At 41.8% G+C, this 15048-nt stretch overlaps 1 long non-coding RNA gene across 1 annotated transcript in view; it reads right to left on the bottom strand.

The window, feature by feature from the left end:
- Positions 1 to 1258: 1258 nt before the first annotated feature.
- LOC120373675 overlaps positions 1259 to 15048 on the bottom strand; it is a 30831-nt gene continuing 17041 nt past the window's right edge. The window contains exons 2-3 of the long non-coding RNA XR_005585643.1: positions 3759 to 3846; positions 1259 to 2739 (exon numbers count right to left, since the gene is read on the bottom strand). This is a non-coding gene — a long non-coding RNA (uncharacterized LOC120373675). The remainder of the gene's footprint in view (positions 2740 to 3758; positions 3847 to 15048) is intronic.

Raw genomic sequence — 15048 nt, 5'->3', positions numbered from 1 at the left:
GACATGCTCTCAGCCACCCAAAAACCCACTCTCTCCCCCCACACATAGACACAACACACTCCCTGTCACACTCCACCCCACCCATCCCATTTTAAAAGTATGTTGCAGTCACTTGCATGCTAGGATAGCTGCCCATAATTTTTTCACACCTCTGAGTGATAAAGTTGCAGTGCTGTAAAAACAACAAGGAGTCCGGTGGCACCTTAAAAACTAACAGATTTATTTGGGCATAAGCTTTCGTGGTTAAAAAACCTTACTTCTTCAGATGCATGGAGAAGGAGTGCATCTGAAGAAGTGAGGGTTTTTTACCCACGGAAGCTTATGCCCAAATAAATACATAAATCTGTTAGTCTTTAAGGTGCCACCAGACTCCTTGTTGTTTTTGTGGATAGAGACTAACACTGCTACCTCCTGATACTTGACACCATGCAAAGCGCTGTAAAGTGGCAGTGTAGACAACTCCTGTGTTTCAAATAGGTAAATGGGAGATCAGTTGCATGAAGGGACATGGGGCCTTTTATTTCAAGCTTTCCAGTTCAAACCCAGCCCCTGGTAGAGAGAGAAAACTGTTACATAGGCCACCAAACAGCCAATATATGTGAAATGAGTTGGATGCTACTTTTCCTAACCTCTGAGTTTCATAAAACCCAGCAATGATGGAATGGAAAGACCCAAAATGGGATAGCATTTAACCAGATAAATCTGTGTGCCTCAGATGCCAGCTGGCAGGAGGATGGAGAAAAAAACCAACCCAGCATCCCTTGAATATTTAGTGACCATAGATTCTATGTATGGTATTACACTACATTGAGTTTTTGACTATTACCCAGGGTTTCTTGAGCCTGCAAAACCCATCAGTATAAAAAAAAAATTTAAACAACTCTGTATCTTAAAAGAGATACAGACAAGATTTAAAATTAACTCAGTCTGGAAATTCACATTAAATTATCTGTAATGTTAATGTGTTGCTATGCAACCAGCCAACACAATGAGCACTCCTGATGGATACAACCTTTTTTCTCAAAACAATGGGCTTATTTAACTGCACTCAATTTAAAATATATATTTAATTATGCCCTCTTCATAGAGCTGATGGTCTTCAGAAATTTGCTACCTGGACATTATTGTTGCACATATCCGGGTTGAGTGGATGGCTTTATGACTAATTGAGCATGTATATTATTTTTAATTAATAGTTTTCAGGTATAATAAAATACAATACTTTAATTGCAAATGAGAGACTGTTACATTTACAAAAGCAAGCCTATAGATAAATATAGCAATCAAAGCAGGTGAATTCAAAGACATAACAGATTTATAGTCGTGCTCTGGCTACAGAAGATTTTTGGGTTTTTTTGGTTAAAACAGGCATAAAGCAGCATATAAAACCAAAAGCAGGAAGGGAAAGTCTCTCGATTCCACTGCAAACTACCACTACAGGGTTCAAATATGAATTTTCCTACCCCATATATAACATTGCACAATTTGGGAGTCCCAGCATATTACTGGGAGGTTGTTACCTTCCCTGGAATATCAGGCATACCACTAGATCTCTGTCAGAACCAGCTACCATATACAGACTCAAATCCTGAACTGTGCCAAGTTCCGTAGACTGCAAGAGTCTGTCCCTGAAGAGCTAACTGCAGGTTCAGGGCTTTAATTAGTATTGGTTTGATTTGGTATAGCAAACCCTAGGTTCCTAAATACTTTACCAATTTCCTTTCTTCATTACGCGTGTTCAATTTCAATGGGGGTTGCACTCATGTAACCCAGAAAATAAAATAAATAACTCAACTATATGGCAACATTTTGTCCTTCAATGCATGTGGTTCTAACAGTCAGCTCCAAGCTTATGGTTGCTTTTTTACAAGGATCCTATACCCTGAGCTCTTGATTCTCTTGAAGTATCATCATCAATTCCTTAAACACAGAGAATGCTTGGCTCCAGGACACAGCTTTAGTCTCCAATCCTGCAAACACTTATGCATACACTTAACTTTACTCATGTAAGTAGTCCCATTGAAGTCAAAGTCAATGAGTGTTTGCAGGCATAGGGCCTTAGAGAGAGAGCATTAAGGTCTTCTTTTAGGAGACGTCTCTACATTTTAGCTAACATCTTCATCTTAGAGGCCGACGGGACTTGGTTCCATTTCCATTTTTCCGGGAGGGTGTTTTATATGATCAAAATGTCCTTATAGTACAACAAACAGTAGTAAGAATTTTTTTAGATTTTAACCAATGTTTCTCAATTCAACTGTTGAACATAGATATATTAACCTTGGCTTAAATTTGTATATGTTTAAGAAAAAATATTTAATATGGACCAAGTTTTCACAATCAAGGCATCTGAGCTTACATGGAACATTAATAATATTTTCTTCCTAAAACTAGGAATGAAAATTCCCTCCCCTTGCTGCCCCAACAATATATTATGCAGAATATATTTTGATACTCATCTGGTAACTCTAATTTCATGAGGCCCTTTTCAGCAGAAATATATAGTCAGATGTGTGGAGAACACAAGCCACGAGACGGCACACATTTCAGCTGTGCATTTGTTCAACCAGTCCAGAAGAAGTCAGTCCCGCAAACAGTCACAATAGAGCTGTAGTTGGTATGTGTAGAGCTGCCATGGGGATTCGATGAGGCAGGTTTAGGTTGCTGAATGAGCCAAACTGGCATCACACCATGATGGTTTTCTCATTGGGCACTCCCCAACCCAGAAAAAAGGAAGAGTTACTAAAAATAAAATAGATTTAGACACTCATCTCAATTGAACGAAGAGTAAAATCCATATACACACCTGACTCCATCCTGTGCAGAGCCTGAATAATGGCTTTGTGTGTGGAATGCCAAAGGTATTGCTACCTTTCTCCTAGTATTTTCCTCCCTTTTTCTGCTTCCATAGAAGCCCTCCAATTCTGAGCTTCTTTTCTCTCTTGCCCAGTTCCCTCCCCACATTCTCTCCTTTCTTCTTCTCTTTCTGATTTTCCTTTTGCCCTAATGATTCCCCTTCTCCTCAGACTTATAGAAAGAGACATTCTAAAAATGTTAAAATGTATTACTGGCACGCAAAACCTTAAATCTGAGTGAATAAATGAAGACTCGGCACACCGCTCCTGAAAGGTTGCCGACACCTGGTCTACAGTATAGTGCTACAGCAGCAGAGCTGTAGAGCGTGTAGCATAGACATACTTTCAGTTACTGAGCAAACAACTTACTTTTAAAAGATTCACAGGATACTCCCCACTTCCTTGCTTCAGCTGCAGCTAGGTAGCTCTTCTGTAGTAGGTGAGGGACTATGATAGTTCTCAAATCCCCATGACTTCTCTCATTCAGTCTCTGCTTTCCTACCCTGCTACTATGTGTGTCCCCTTCCCTAATAGCACGGGAACCAATCAGAGACAGGGTATATACTCTTTGCTTGTTAATTTCGGTCAGAGTGGCACCATTGCTGCAAGAACAATCATGCCCCTCTCCTTTACCAAAGTGTGGTTCTAATCCCCCTAGCGGGTCTCCAGCTTCATAGCCGGTGAATCACTATAGAAGCCCTTCTCTGCCTAGCCTATCCAAGACTATTTCACAACCTTACCCCTCCACGCCCCAAAGTGTGCAGAACGTAGAGAGGCTCTGCTCAGCCACACTGTTGAAGCACACCACAGAGCTAATCTGGTGCTTTAAATGGTCCTTCTGGACTTTAGTGAATTTCCTCATGCTCCCATAATCCTGTTCCCGCTGAAGACAATGGCAAAACTCACATTGATTCCAATGGGTGCAGCATTGGATCCTGAATCTCTGGGAATGAGGATTCCAGGCCACAAACGTGAGAAAAGATGGTAAGCAGACCTCAGAATGACAAGGGAAATTATCACCAAATAAATTAGAAAAAAAGAAAAACAAATTCAAATTGTCCTCATCCCCTGCAGAACTCCAATACTGGTATTTCACTATACCTATTTCTCTTCATTTCCTGAGGAGGAGTTTATTAGTACCAGACAATTTAATTGCCACCCAACAGAATTTTATCATTATATCCCCATTCAATTATAAATTATGCAAAATAGCTAGGAAGGTTTTTTGGAGGTTTTCTGAACCTTCTGGGGGGAGCTGATACATTAACCCATTCACAAACTTTTTGCAGATCGTTAAAACCCTACTTTTCAGAGAAGAAGAGAGACCTTTAAAAAAAAAACACCACCACCACCAAACACCTTTGATATAGAACAACAAAAATGTAGGCCATGATTGTGCCATGCCCTTGTACAGGAGCCTCTCCCCTCTCTTCTCACTCTGCTTCACAGGCAAGTCATCTAGAGCCCTGAGCCCTAAAAGACTACTGGAGTGAAATCCTGTTCCAATTGAAGTCACTAAAAGAGCTCCTATTGATATCAGTGGAGCTAGGATTTCACCAGCTCTCAGAGCTAGACTCCCCAGAGTGGTAGGGATATAGCGGGGCCATTCCTCCCAAGCATTTCTTCATTGTCCAACAGAATTGACCACCATATCAGAAGATAAATGGTTGGAAAACTCACTTTACAGCCTCTCCCAAGATTGATTTACCATCCATGCACTCCCTATGTCCTGAGCACATTTTGCCTACCTGAGGCACATGCTTCACAGAGCTTCTTCTGGGTTGGTACGACTCCATACCAACCTGGCCACAGTATGTTTCTTAAAGGAATATTTGAGACTTCTGTGTGAGAAGGTTTAGGTTCAGCCACACATTTCACTGCCCAGGCTTTAATTTTCCAATCATTTAACTTTCAAATGTTAAAAACAATTTGAGCACAGTTTTAAAATTATCCTAACTGGAGAGGCAGAAACTTTGTTAGTTTTATTTATTTTCTAAATGTTGGCAAGCAAGCATTTTTTCCTTTTTTTGGTGACATTCTCCAAGCTGGTGTGCCTGGGAAGCTGAACCCATTATAGTACTTTCCCTTCGAAGTATGCCCACACTGGGGGTGGCATTCTGCCAAGGCTCAGCAACATAATTTAAAGTGACAGCTCCTTTAGAACGAAACAACAAAAGTGTCCCTTTGCTCATCCACTGCCAGCTGTAGGATCCCACCCCAGCATCTCCTCTTCCCAGTTCACATACCCCTTATTAAAGGAGTTAGTAAATGCTTTGATTTTTTCAAGCTTTTCTTTTGTTTCCGTAAAACGAAGAGCCAGATCATGAGTTTTCAGTAACATTTTGTACTACGTGTGTCAGGAGCCGTTACCTGGAGGTGCTGATTACTGTTACGGTATTCAAGACAAGTTGGCAACTGGTATTTCTTTGGAACAGCTACAGATAAAAATAGCCTGCCTTGCTTCTAGTGTTTTTTTAAACCAGAGTCTTCTGAAGCAATATTTTTCAAAATGAAAGGAATTGTCAGGGCCAACAAATTACTCATAGATATGGAAGAAAAGGTAAGTACATTTCTAACGGCAGGTTACAGGATATAAAGATGTGAGAGATGACAGTGGAAAAGCTCTGTATCAAAACAAACAAATAAATAAATAAAGAAGGAAACCATTAAAGTTATTGAAAGATATCTGAAATGATAACCCAAAGAAGAGGTTAAAGGCAGCTGCTTGTATAACTAGCTCACTGGTAAGTTTAATAGCTCACATCTTAAAAGCTGACAGAGAACAACTCCTGATATGTAGTTATATTTATTAGAGCTAGTCATGAATTTTTCAACTAAATGTTTTGTTATTGGAAAACGCCAATTTGTCAAAACTGAAACTGCTCATGGGAAAGGGTCCATTTCACCAAGCTTCTGAGGTAAAAAAAAATGGGAAAAAGGATTTTTTATTTTTTTTTTACATTTTCAAAATGAAAAAAAAATTCAGTTCAAGACAACTTTTTGCTTTGAAAGTTAAGCTAATTACAGTAAAAAATAAAGGTCAAAATAAAAATGAAAGTTTGATAATTACAAAACAAAACATTTAGCTTGACACAAAGTGAATATTTTTGTTTTTGTTTCTTTGGTTGTTGTTTAGTTGGTTTTTTGTTTTTTTTTTGGTGGGGCAAGTTCTTGGTTCACAATTTTTTTATTTTATTTTATTTTATTTTAGAGATTTTGACATTTTATCCCAATTCAAGACAGGAAACATTTTCAAAAATTGCAAAGCTTTTCGCAAGATGTGAAAAACATTTCTGCCTTAGTCTAATATTTGCCCTCTTCTGTAACACACGTTAGATCTGTGTTGCAGTGCAATATAAAAGTGAAATATTTTCATTATTATACATGGCTGTGTGTCCAAGAAAATGTTTTCACTGAATTCTAATAGGTTTCCAGGGGGTCCACCAACAGACATGCTGGGACAAATTCATCCCTAAAATCAGTTGGTGCTCCTCTCTGTTCTGCTCAACATTTGATTTCAAGTGTCCAAAATGAAGTGATTCTTTCCCCTGCCTTTAGTTACTTCCCACTCTTTAGACTTTACTAATCTATCCCTAGCTCTCAAAGTTACTTCTGAAGAACATTATCCCCCCTGCCCTCCTTATAACTGAATAGTCACTTGGCCTGGGTAGAAGAGTGAGAATTTCTGGTGATTAGGGCATTCACCTAGGACATAGGAAATTCTAATTCAAGTCCTTGCTCCAATGACTATTTAACACAGGGTACGTCTACACTATGGGATTATTCCGATTTTACATAAACCGGTTTAGCAAAATCGAGTGTGCGCGGCCACACTAAACACATTAAATTGGTGGTGTGCGTCCACGGTCAGAGGCTAGCGTCGACTTTTGGAGCGTTGCACTGTGGGTAGCTATTCCGCAGCTATCCCATAGTTCCTGCAGCCTCCCCCGCCCCTTGGAATTTCCGGGTTGAGATCCCAGTGCCTGATGGGGCAAAAATCATTGTCGCGGGTGGTTCTGGGTAAATGTCGTCAGTCACTCCTTCCTCTGGGAAAGCAACGGCAGACAAGCATTTCACGGCTTTTTTCCCTGGATTGCCCTGGCAGATTCCATAGCATGGCAATCATGGAGCCTGTTTTGCCTTTTGTGACTGTCACCGTATGTGTACTAGATGCCGCTGACAGAGGCGATTCAGCAGCGCTACACAGTGCATGCTTTTGCATGACAGCAGAGATGGTTACCAGCCATACTGTACCATCTACCATACCATAAATTGGTAATAAGATGATCATGGTTACCAGTCCTTTTGCACTGCACCATTTGCTGCTGTCATAAGTGCCCCTGGCTGAGATCAGCGAGGGGCACAAAAGCCAAAATTGGGAATGACTCCCCGAGTCAATCCCTCCTTTTTGGTATCTAAAAATAGAATCAGTCCTGCCTAGAATATGGGCAAGTGTACTAGAGAACCACTGTATCATAGAACCAGAGAGCACAGCTGCTCTGTGTCAGATCCTGCAGAAATGATGAGCTGTATGCTATTCACAGGGGGTGCTCCTGCAACAACCCCACCTGTTGATTCCATTCTTCCCCCAGCCTTCCTGGGCTACCATAGCAGTGTCCCCCCACTTGTGTGATGAAGTAATAAAGAATGCAGGAATAAGACACAGTGATTTGTTAGTGAGAAATGAGTGGAAGGCAGCCTCCAGCTGCTATGATAGTCCAGACAGGACATTAAGCAGTGTGGAGGAGAGGAGCCCAGCATCCCGCTGCTAGTCCAGGGACAATTGAATCTTTTCTTTACATATGAAGGGTGGGGGCTGATGGAGCTCAGCCCCCTGTTGCTATGATGAAGACGGTTACCAGCCATACTGCACCATCTACCAGGAAAAATCAGGAGCTTTTTATACAGGCGCCCATGATTGACCTCACTGAATGCTAGTCGGCATGGTTACCAGTCCTTTTGCACTGCCCCATGTGCCAATAGGCCGATGATGACGATGGATATCAGCCATATTGCACCATCAGCCACCCATAGCAGGGGGGGAGCGAGGATGTTGGTGTTGACTGCTGCAGCATAGCGTCTATCTGCAGCATTCAGTAAAGATAGGGTGACATGTAAAAGAGTCAAGAGAGGATTGTTTTCCCTTTCACTTCTGGGGGTGGGTGGGGGGGTGCGTAAATTGCCAAGCTATGCCCTGAACCACCGCGGACACTGTGTTTGACCCTAGAAGCATTTGGAGCTCAGCCAAGAATGCAAATGCTTTTCGGAGACTGCAGGCACTGTGGGATTGCTTGAGTCCTCCAGTCCCCGCTCCAGTCCCCCCTCCATGAGCGTCCATTTGATTCTTTGGCTTTCCATTACGCTTGTCACGCAGCAGTGCGCTGAGTCCCTGCTATGGCGTCTGTGTGGAGATTTTTTAAAAATGATTTTGAATTTCGTCTTCTGTAACGGAGCGCTGATAGAACAGATTTGCCTGCCCTTACTGCGATCACATCCACATGGTCCATGCTGGAGCTCTTTTTTTATTTTGATTTCGGACTGCATCGCCACCCGTGCTGATCGGAGCTCCACGCTGGGCAAACAGGATATATTCAAAAGTTCGCGGGGCTTTTCCTGTCTACCTGGCCACTGCATCCGAGTTCAGATTGCTGTCCAGAGCGGTCAGTGGTGCACTGTGGGATACCACCCGGAGGCCAATACCGTCGATCTGCGGCCACACTAACCCTAATCCGATATGGTAATTCCGATACCAGCGCTACTCCTCTCGTTAGCGAGGAGTACAGAAACCGGTTTAAAGAGCCCTTTATATCAATATAAAGGGCCTCTTAGTGTGGACGGGTGTGGCATTAAATCGGTTTTACGCTCCTTAAACCGGTTTAAACGCGTACTGTAGACCAGGCCACAGACAGAGCTTCAACAGGAGAGAGACATGCCCGAGAATATCCCATAGTTCAGTGGCTAGGATACTCTCCTTCACGTCTGCCATGCCCCGAATGAATGCTCTAACCAGTGGGCGAAAAGGTTAAAAAGGAAGCTGCCTTCTGGCCTTTAAATCCTGGGGCGGAAGGGGGTCGGGGGGGAATCAGCCAAAACTATTCAGCACATTTATAACAAATTCACCAATAAATTTGGGTAGACTGAAGTTGCATTTTTCAGCAAAAGCTATTAATCCAAAAAAATTCACCGTGCTCTAGTGTTTATGCTTTCACTATGGTAGTAAATTTCATTCCAGCCGGCAGCCTCCGTTGCTATGCTGCAGATAAAACTGATAGCTTTACGGAAGTTTTAGTCAATCTTCTTGCTTCAATTCTGAGCTAAGTTTCAGACCACAGATAATGGAGGAAAGAATATTATGTATGTTTTTCTGCCCAGTCATACAGTTTGGCGTCTTTTGTGCTGGCTTGGAAAGCTAAGGAGAATGACAGCTACTCGGGTAACAAAATATTTCCTGTTCTGTTTCCCTCATACTGAAGCTCTTCTGGCATATTTCAGGGAAAAGACAAATATTTTTTCCTTAAATCACTTCAAGTCTTAGTTCTTTCCATTTAAATCCAAGTTGTAATTAAAAGGAAGGTGTATAACCACCCCTTCCTACAGTTTCCAAACAGCAAATACCGGAAAAGATGGGGGTAATTACTCAGTTCTTAATGGAGGGCTAATGCCATACTATCCACTGCTCCCTGCCATGGATGTGTTCTACATATAAAGTTCAGATCTGGATCCAATGTTTGGGGGATTTCAGAGATTCAAGGTTGTGTTTTAACCCAGTACAGGACCCAAATGTGTTCTATAATGAGCAAAGAAAATTGCAAGGAGTGAAAAACATGTTCAGATATTTGGGGGAAAGTACCTTGCAGGTTCTAAGGGGCTACACCCAGACCAAATAGGTCTGGGATGTGGCCACATAATCAGTAATATAACTCGGTCAAAGTGCAGATGGTGCATTCACAGCACGTTTGTTCATCAGGGGCTTTTTGGGAAGTTCTTCTCAGCCCTCTGCTGTGGCTTCTGGGATGTTCACTGAAGTTCCACTGCCCTTTCTGAAATTGTGCTGCTCTGTCTATGTCTTTGACTATGTCATAGTCTTGTGCTATGTCTTTCCTTCCCTCTGCTGAGATGAGCACTATGTGGTTATAGAGATGCCTTTGCATGACCCCCTTCATCTTGGAGGAAAGAAGGAATATGTGGCAAATACCATGGGTGGGAAAATTACCCTGAGGTCTTGGCAGCTTCTGCAGACAAATGGGAGTCTGGGCCCTTAGGGAAGAGCAGTGTGACATCAATAAACCAGATACAACTTTCCTTCTGTGTAAGGGGTGCCACAGAGGTCCACTGTAGCCCAAGAAGTAAGATGTACTTGGTTGGGAAGATGCATGGACAAAACAGCAAAGGAATATGATAATTCACACCCATTTCCACTCCATGGGCTCATGCAGAACCAAACTAGTTTTAAACTCTCCATCTTCTCCCTGGGTTGACCCTCAGGGAAGGCATCATCCACCCCACCGTCATTCCAACCACCAGGGTTATATTTTCTCCCAGCCCTCCCTGAGTGCAGCAGACCTCTCTATTCCATCCCTCATGACTCAGCCTTCAGTGAGGTCTAGTCTACTGTTATTTATCGATAGATTGTATGCTACTTATGAAAATGGGCCCAGGGTCAATTTTAAGGAAACAAAAACATCCTCTCCTCACCTGCCACATTACACAGAAAATCTTGCAAAACTAGTATTCTTGTGAGGTTACTAAATGCTCTGATTTTAGTTCGGCTGGAAATGCTACAGGCCAAATTGTTCTCTCAGATACAACAATTAATCTAGTCCTGTGAAAATAGCGTCTCTGGGGGGAATTTCAGTCCATCTGCTTATCTCCAGGACTAGGAATTACAAAAGTGTGTGAAAATTAGAAAACACACAAGAAGTACATGATCCTCACTTATTAACCTCAGAGGAGTTTTGAGCACTAGTTCAGTGGTTCTCAACCATGAGGTTTCAGGGGGTTCGCCAAGCAGGACCAGTTTTAGACTTGCTGGGGCCCAGGGCAGAAAGCCAGAGTCCCACTGCATGGGGCTGAAGCCTGGGGCCCTGAACTCTGCCCACCTGGGGCTGAAGCAGAAGCCTGAACAATTTAGCTTCACGGTGCCCCCTGTGGCATGGGGATCTGGGCAATTGCCCAGCTTGCTACCCCATAATGCCAGCCCTGGCTTTTAAATGCATAAAACCAGTTCTTGTGGCACAGCTGGGCCATGGAGTTTTTATAGCATGTTTGGAGGCTTCAGAAAGAAAAAGGCTGAGAACCCCTGCACTAGTTCACCTATCTCCGATACTAACACCTCAGTTTTTCATAGAATCCTAGAAATGCAGGTCTGGAAGGGACCTGGAGAGGTCCTCAAGTCCAGGCCCCTACTCTGAGGCAGGACCAAGTAAACCTAGCAACATAGAGCCCTAACTGTAATCTAATGGCAAAGTGACGTGAATGGATTATGATCGATTCAGAAAGTATGAGAGATTAGGAAAAGATATATGTCAGACTCAAAGAGTTTGGAATTGAAGTTCAGAGAGCTCTTTTCTCAATAGGTGGGGAATCACACTGGTCTTCAAAATTATTACAATTCATTTTTATTAGCAAAAAAGAGGCTTGCACTGAGATCTAAATTTAAAGGGCTTCTATGGAAGGGCGTCAGGAAGAGAGACACTGTACAATTCATACAGCCATGCTATTTACAACATTCTGTTTCACATGTCACAGTTCAAATCCACTTGTCTAAAGCTGATGCAATTCAATAGAGTGAGACTATTCTAGCAGTTGTGGCTATTCTGCCTCATTCTTCTTCTTCAACAAAGCGGGTATGCCAGGTTTTGAAACTTTTGAACTGTGTCTTCAGCACTCTGAACTCAATTTCCTAGCATCTTTCACAATAAAAATAGGACCACTCTCAAAGTGTTACATTTACTAAGGCAAACGGATACAGGATGTTCTCTCTCTCTTTTTTCAGGAAAATAAAACAGTTTTAGTATGAAGCAGGGCTTAAAATGAAGTAGTTATGCTACCCAGCTGAGGTTTATAGTAAATTGTTTTCAAATAGTGTCAGTGATTAGAATAAGTAACTGAAGTGACAGGCGGTCACAGTGCCAACACTTGGAAGTGCTGTAGCAACGCAAGACAGAGCTACAGGTTATTGCAGAGTCTCTGGAAAGAGCTACAAAATACTGGTCCCCAGAGGCAGAAATGCAGGTATGCAAACACTGAATACAATAGACGTACAAATGCATGAGGATGCATTGCACAGGGAGGAGACATTTGCAAAGTTGCACCCTGGATTTTTGTCACGCGTGACTTCCAGTGTTCATTTTGCCAGACACAGAGTCAGCCAAATCCCACAGAATTTGCTCACCTCTACATTTCTTTCTGTTTTTTTCCCTTTTCCTGGTAATAAACTAGGAAACTTGGTTACAGTAAGTAGCCTTTCATATTACTATAGCATACAGATTTACTGTGCAGGCGTATCACCTACAGTGACCTGATGGGACAGCTCATTTCCAGCAAGATGTTTCATAGAGTCAATTATTTGTGATTAGAAATTAGTTTTTACGTGGATAAGTGAACTGGATCAGGCAAAACAAAAACTGCTCCTCCCAAAAAAAACTCAACTGGAATTCTGTTCACATTCAGATAAATTAGCCATATCCAATCCCCACAGATTACCATTCCTCCTTCAGTACATACCCCTCTTTTACAATGAAAACTGACCAAGTAGGGTGGCATTGTTATGCTGTGGGGCTTCCTGTTATTTCTGATCCTACTACTTCCATCTGTGGACCTTCTGATCAAGACATGCTGTCCTCTGGCACGCAAGGAACTGGGACAACCCAGAGTACAGAGAGGTGGCCAGATCTCCCAAGCCCGCCCTGACCATATTAAAAAAGGCAGAAGGCAACAGCAGAGAGCAAAGAAGAGGCTGACATTGAAATGGGCAGGTGTTTAAGGATTAAATCACATACAAGAGTAGGGAAAAGCAATGGGTCTGGAAGATGGAAGCCGCAAATGTCCTCAGGTATGGCACAAACATATGCTGGGTAGGGAGGGTGTGACACCCCGACACCCCAATATTCACCACTGTCATGTAATTAGGATATGTCTTATACAAAGTATGCCTTGTGAGGTGTCATTCTAAAAGTTTTGATCTGCTAGACAGTAACATCTTGTTATATTGTATGTGCTATCATCATATGTGAAGTTACGAAGTTTGGCTATGTATGTGTTGCTGAAACATGTCCTGAGGTTGAAAACACCCATAAGCAGCCTTTCAGGAACAACAGTAAACAGGCCAAACAATGTTAATGGCTTATTGAGGAAATGCACACAAGCACAAGGATTACCCCAGGAACTGTGTACAATAGAAACCTCTGAGAGATGGCGCTAAACAATGGGAATTGTTTGACCCAGGTCACAGCGAAAGAGCTTTCCAGCAAGTGGAGAGAAGATATAAAAGGGGGGACAATGACATTATGGGGGACCTCACTCTCCCTACAGCACACCTGGAAACAGCTGAGGAACAAAGACTGAACTGTGGGAAGTGATGGTCCCAGACTAGAAGGATTTTTAGCCTGTGTATAAAAACCTGGGAAAGCCTTAAGAATCTGCCAGCCTGTTTATCACTCAGGCTGATAATTTGCTAATTTATATCCTACCTATCTACTGTATTAAGCTCATTTTGTGTTTTTTTGTTTATTTACTAAGGTAATCTGCTTTGCTCTGTTTGCTGTCCCTTATTATCACTTAAAATTTACCTTTTGTAGTTAATAAACTTATTTCTTGTTTATACCAAAACAGTTTATGCACCTCATAATTGGATGGGAGGTTGTGCATATCTTCCTCCACATTAAGGAAGAGGGCAATTTTTATGAGCTCGAACTGTGCAGATCTCTCTATACAGCACAAAACAATATTATTTTGGGTTTATACCCCAAAGGAGGTGAGCACATGAGTGCTGGGAAATCCCCTAGCTGAGTCCTCCCACAGAGAGCTGATTGCAGGCTCTTTGTGATTCTACACCTGTGTGTGTGCTGGAAAGGGGCTTTAGAGCCTATCACAACAACACAGAGTAAGGGAAAAGCAGGCTGCTGGGACAGGCAGGCTCAGTGAGACCCCAGCACATCTGGTGACACCCCAAAATGGGGGTCGACCCATCACAGAGAGATCCAACTTCGATCATGCAATCTGAATTGAACATTGAGTAGGAAGAGATGATCACCTGTACCTATGCAACAATTTGCAAGCCCACGCAGATAGCTTCCTCTGAAAGTCTCACCATAGTTTGCCTAGGTATTACAGCTCACTTTCTATTTAGACCCTTGAAAGGAATGTTAATTTGTCCAAGATTTTGTGTCTTTACTTTGCATTTGTTGCTTTTATTGGTTTAAGTCAATACCTTAAAAATATTTTTTCCTGCAGCTGGCTATATACTCTAAATGAACTGTATTTAGACAGAATTAAAGTCTGCTTACATTATTTTTCCAATATAGTAATTGGTCCAATTTCTTTACTAACACGTAATGGTTGGATCAAACCCAGCAAAAACACCAGCTTTTTTACTAATATATTCCTCTGAGGACATTAAGTTTTGCTTAAATTAACGAAAAGTCTAGTGTGCACCAGGTTCTCAGACTGAAATGCATAAGAACTGAACAATTCTATAGGGGGTTATCTGATTCACACCCCCCCCTTCACTTCACACACACAGATTTTTTGTTATCACATCAATCCTACTTAACATACTAATTCAATATTGTCAAGAGAAGGAAAACTGTTTATAAAAACCTTTTTAAAAAAATGAGAGAGAGACATTAGAAACCATTTCTAATCCACAACAATTTCTAACTTCATATGTAAATTGCCACCCCAGACTTTTTAAAAAGAACCAATGTCATTTTCCTATTGAGTCCATTCAGAACTTGTAGAATTAGTTGTTTTTTTAAAACAATGGCATTGATTTTTAGGACCCACAAACTGCAGACACAGATAATTGTCAATGTGGTTTTGTGCTTACAATTATTTCAAAGCATAGGGCAGGTCATTTAGATATCTCAGGAATAGATCTGATCCTCAAGAGGATTTGCATGCCTAAATTCAAAATCTAGAGCTTCCAAATCCTTAGATCCTCAAAAACTGCCATCTAACTCTGTAGGCATCTAAG

Source organism: Mauremys reevesii, linkage group 10 (assembly GCF_016161935.1).
Source record: "Mauremys reevesii isolate NIE-2019 linkage group 10, ASM1616193v1, whole genome shotgun sequence".
NCBI lineage: Eukaryota > Metazoa > Chordata > Testudines > Geoemydidae > Mauremys > Mauremys reevesii.
This window is presented reverse-complemented; position numbering and strand designations above follow the sequence as displayed.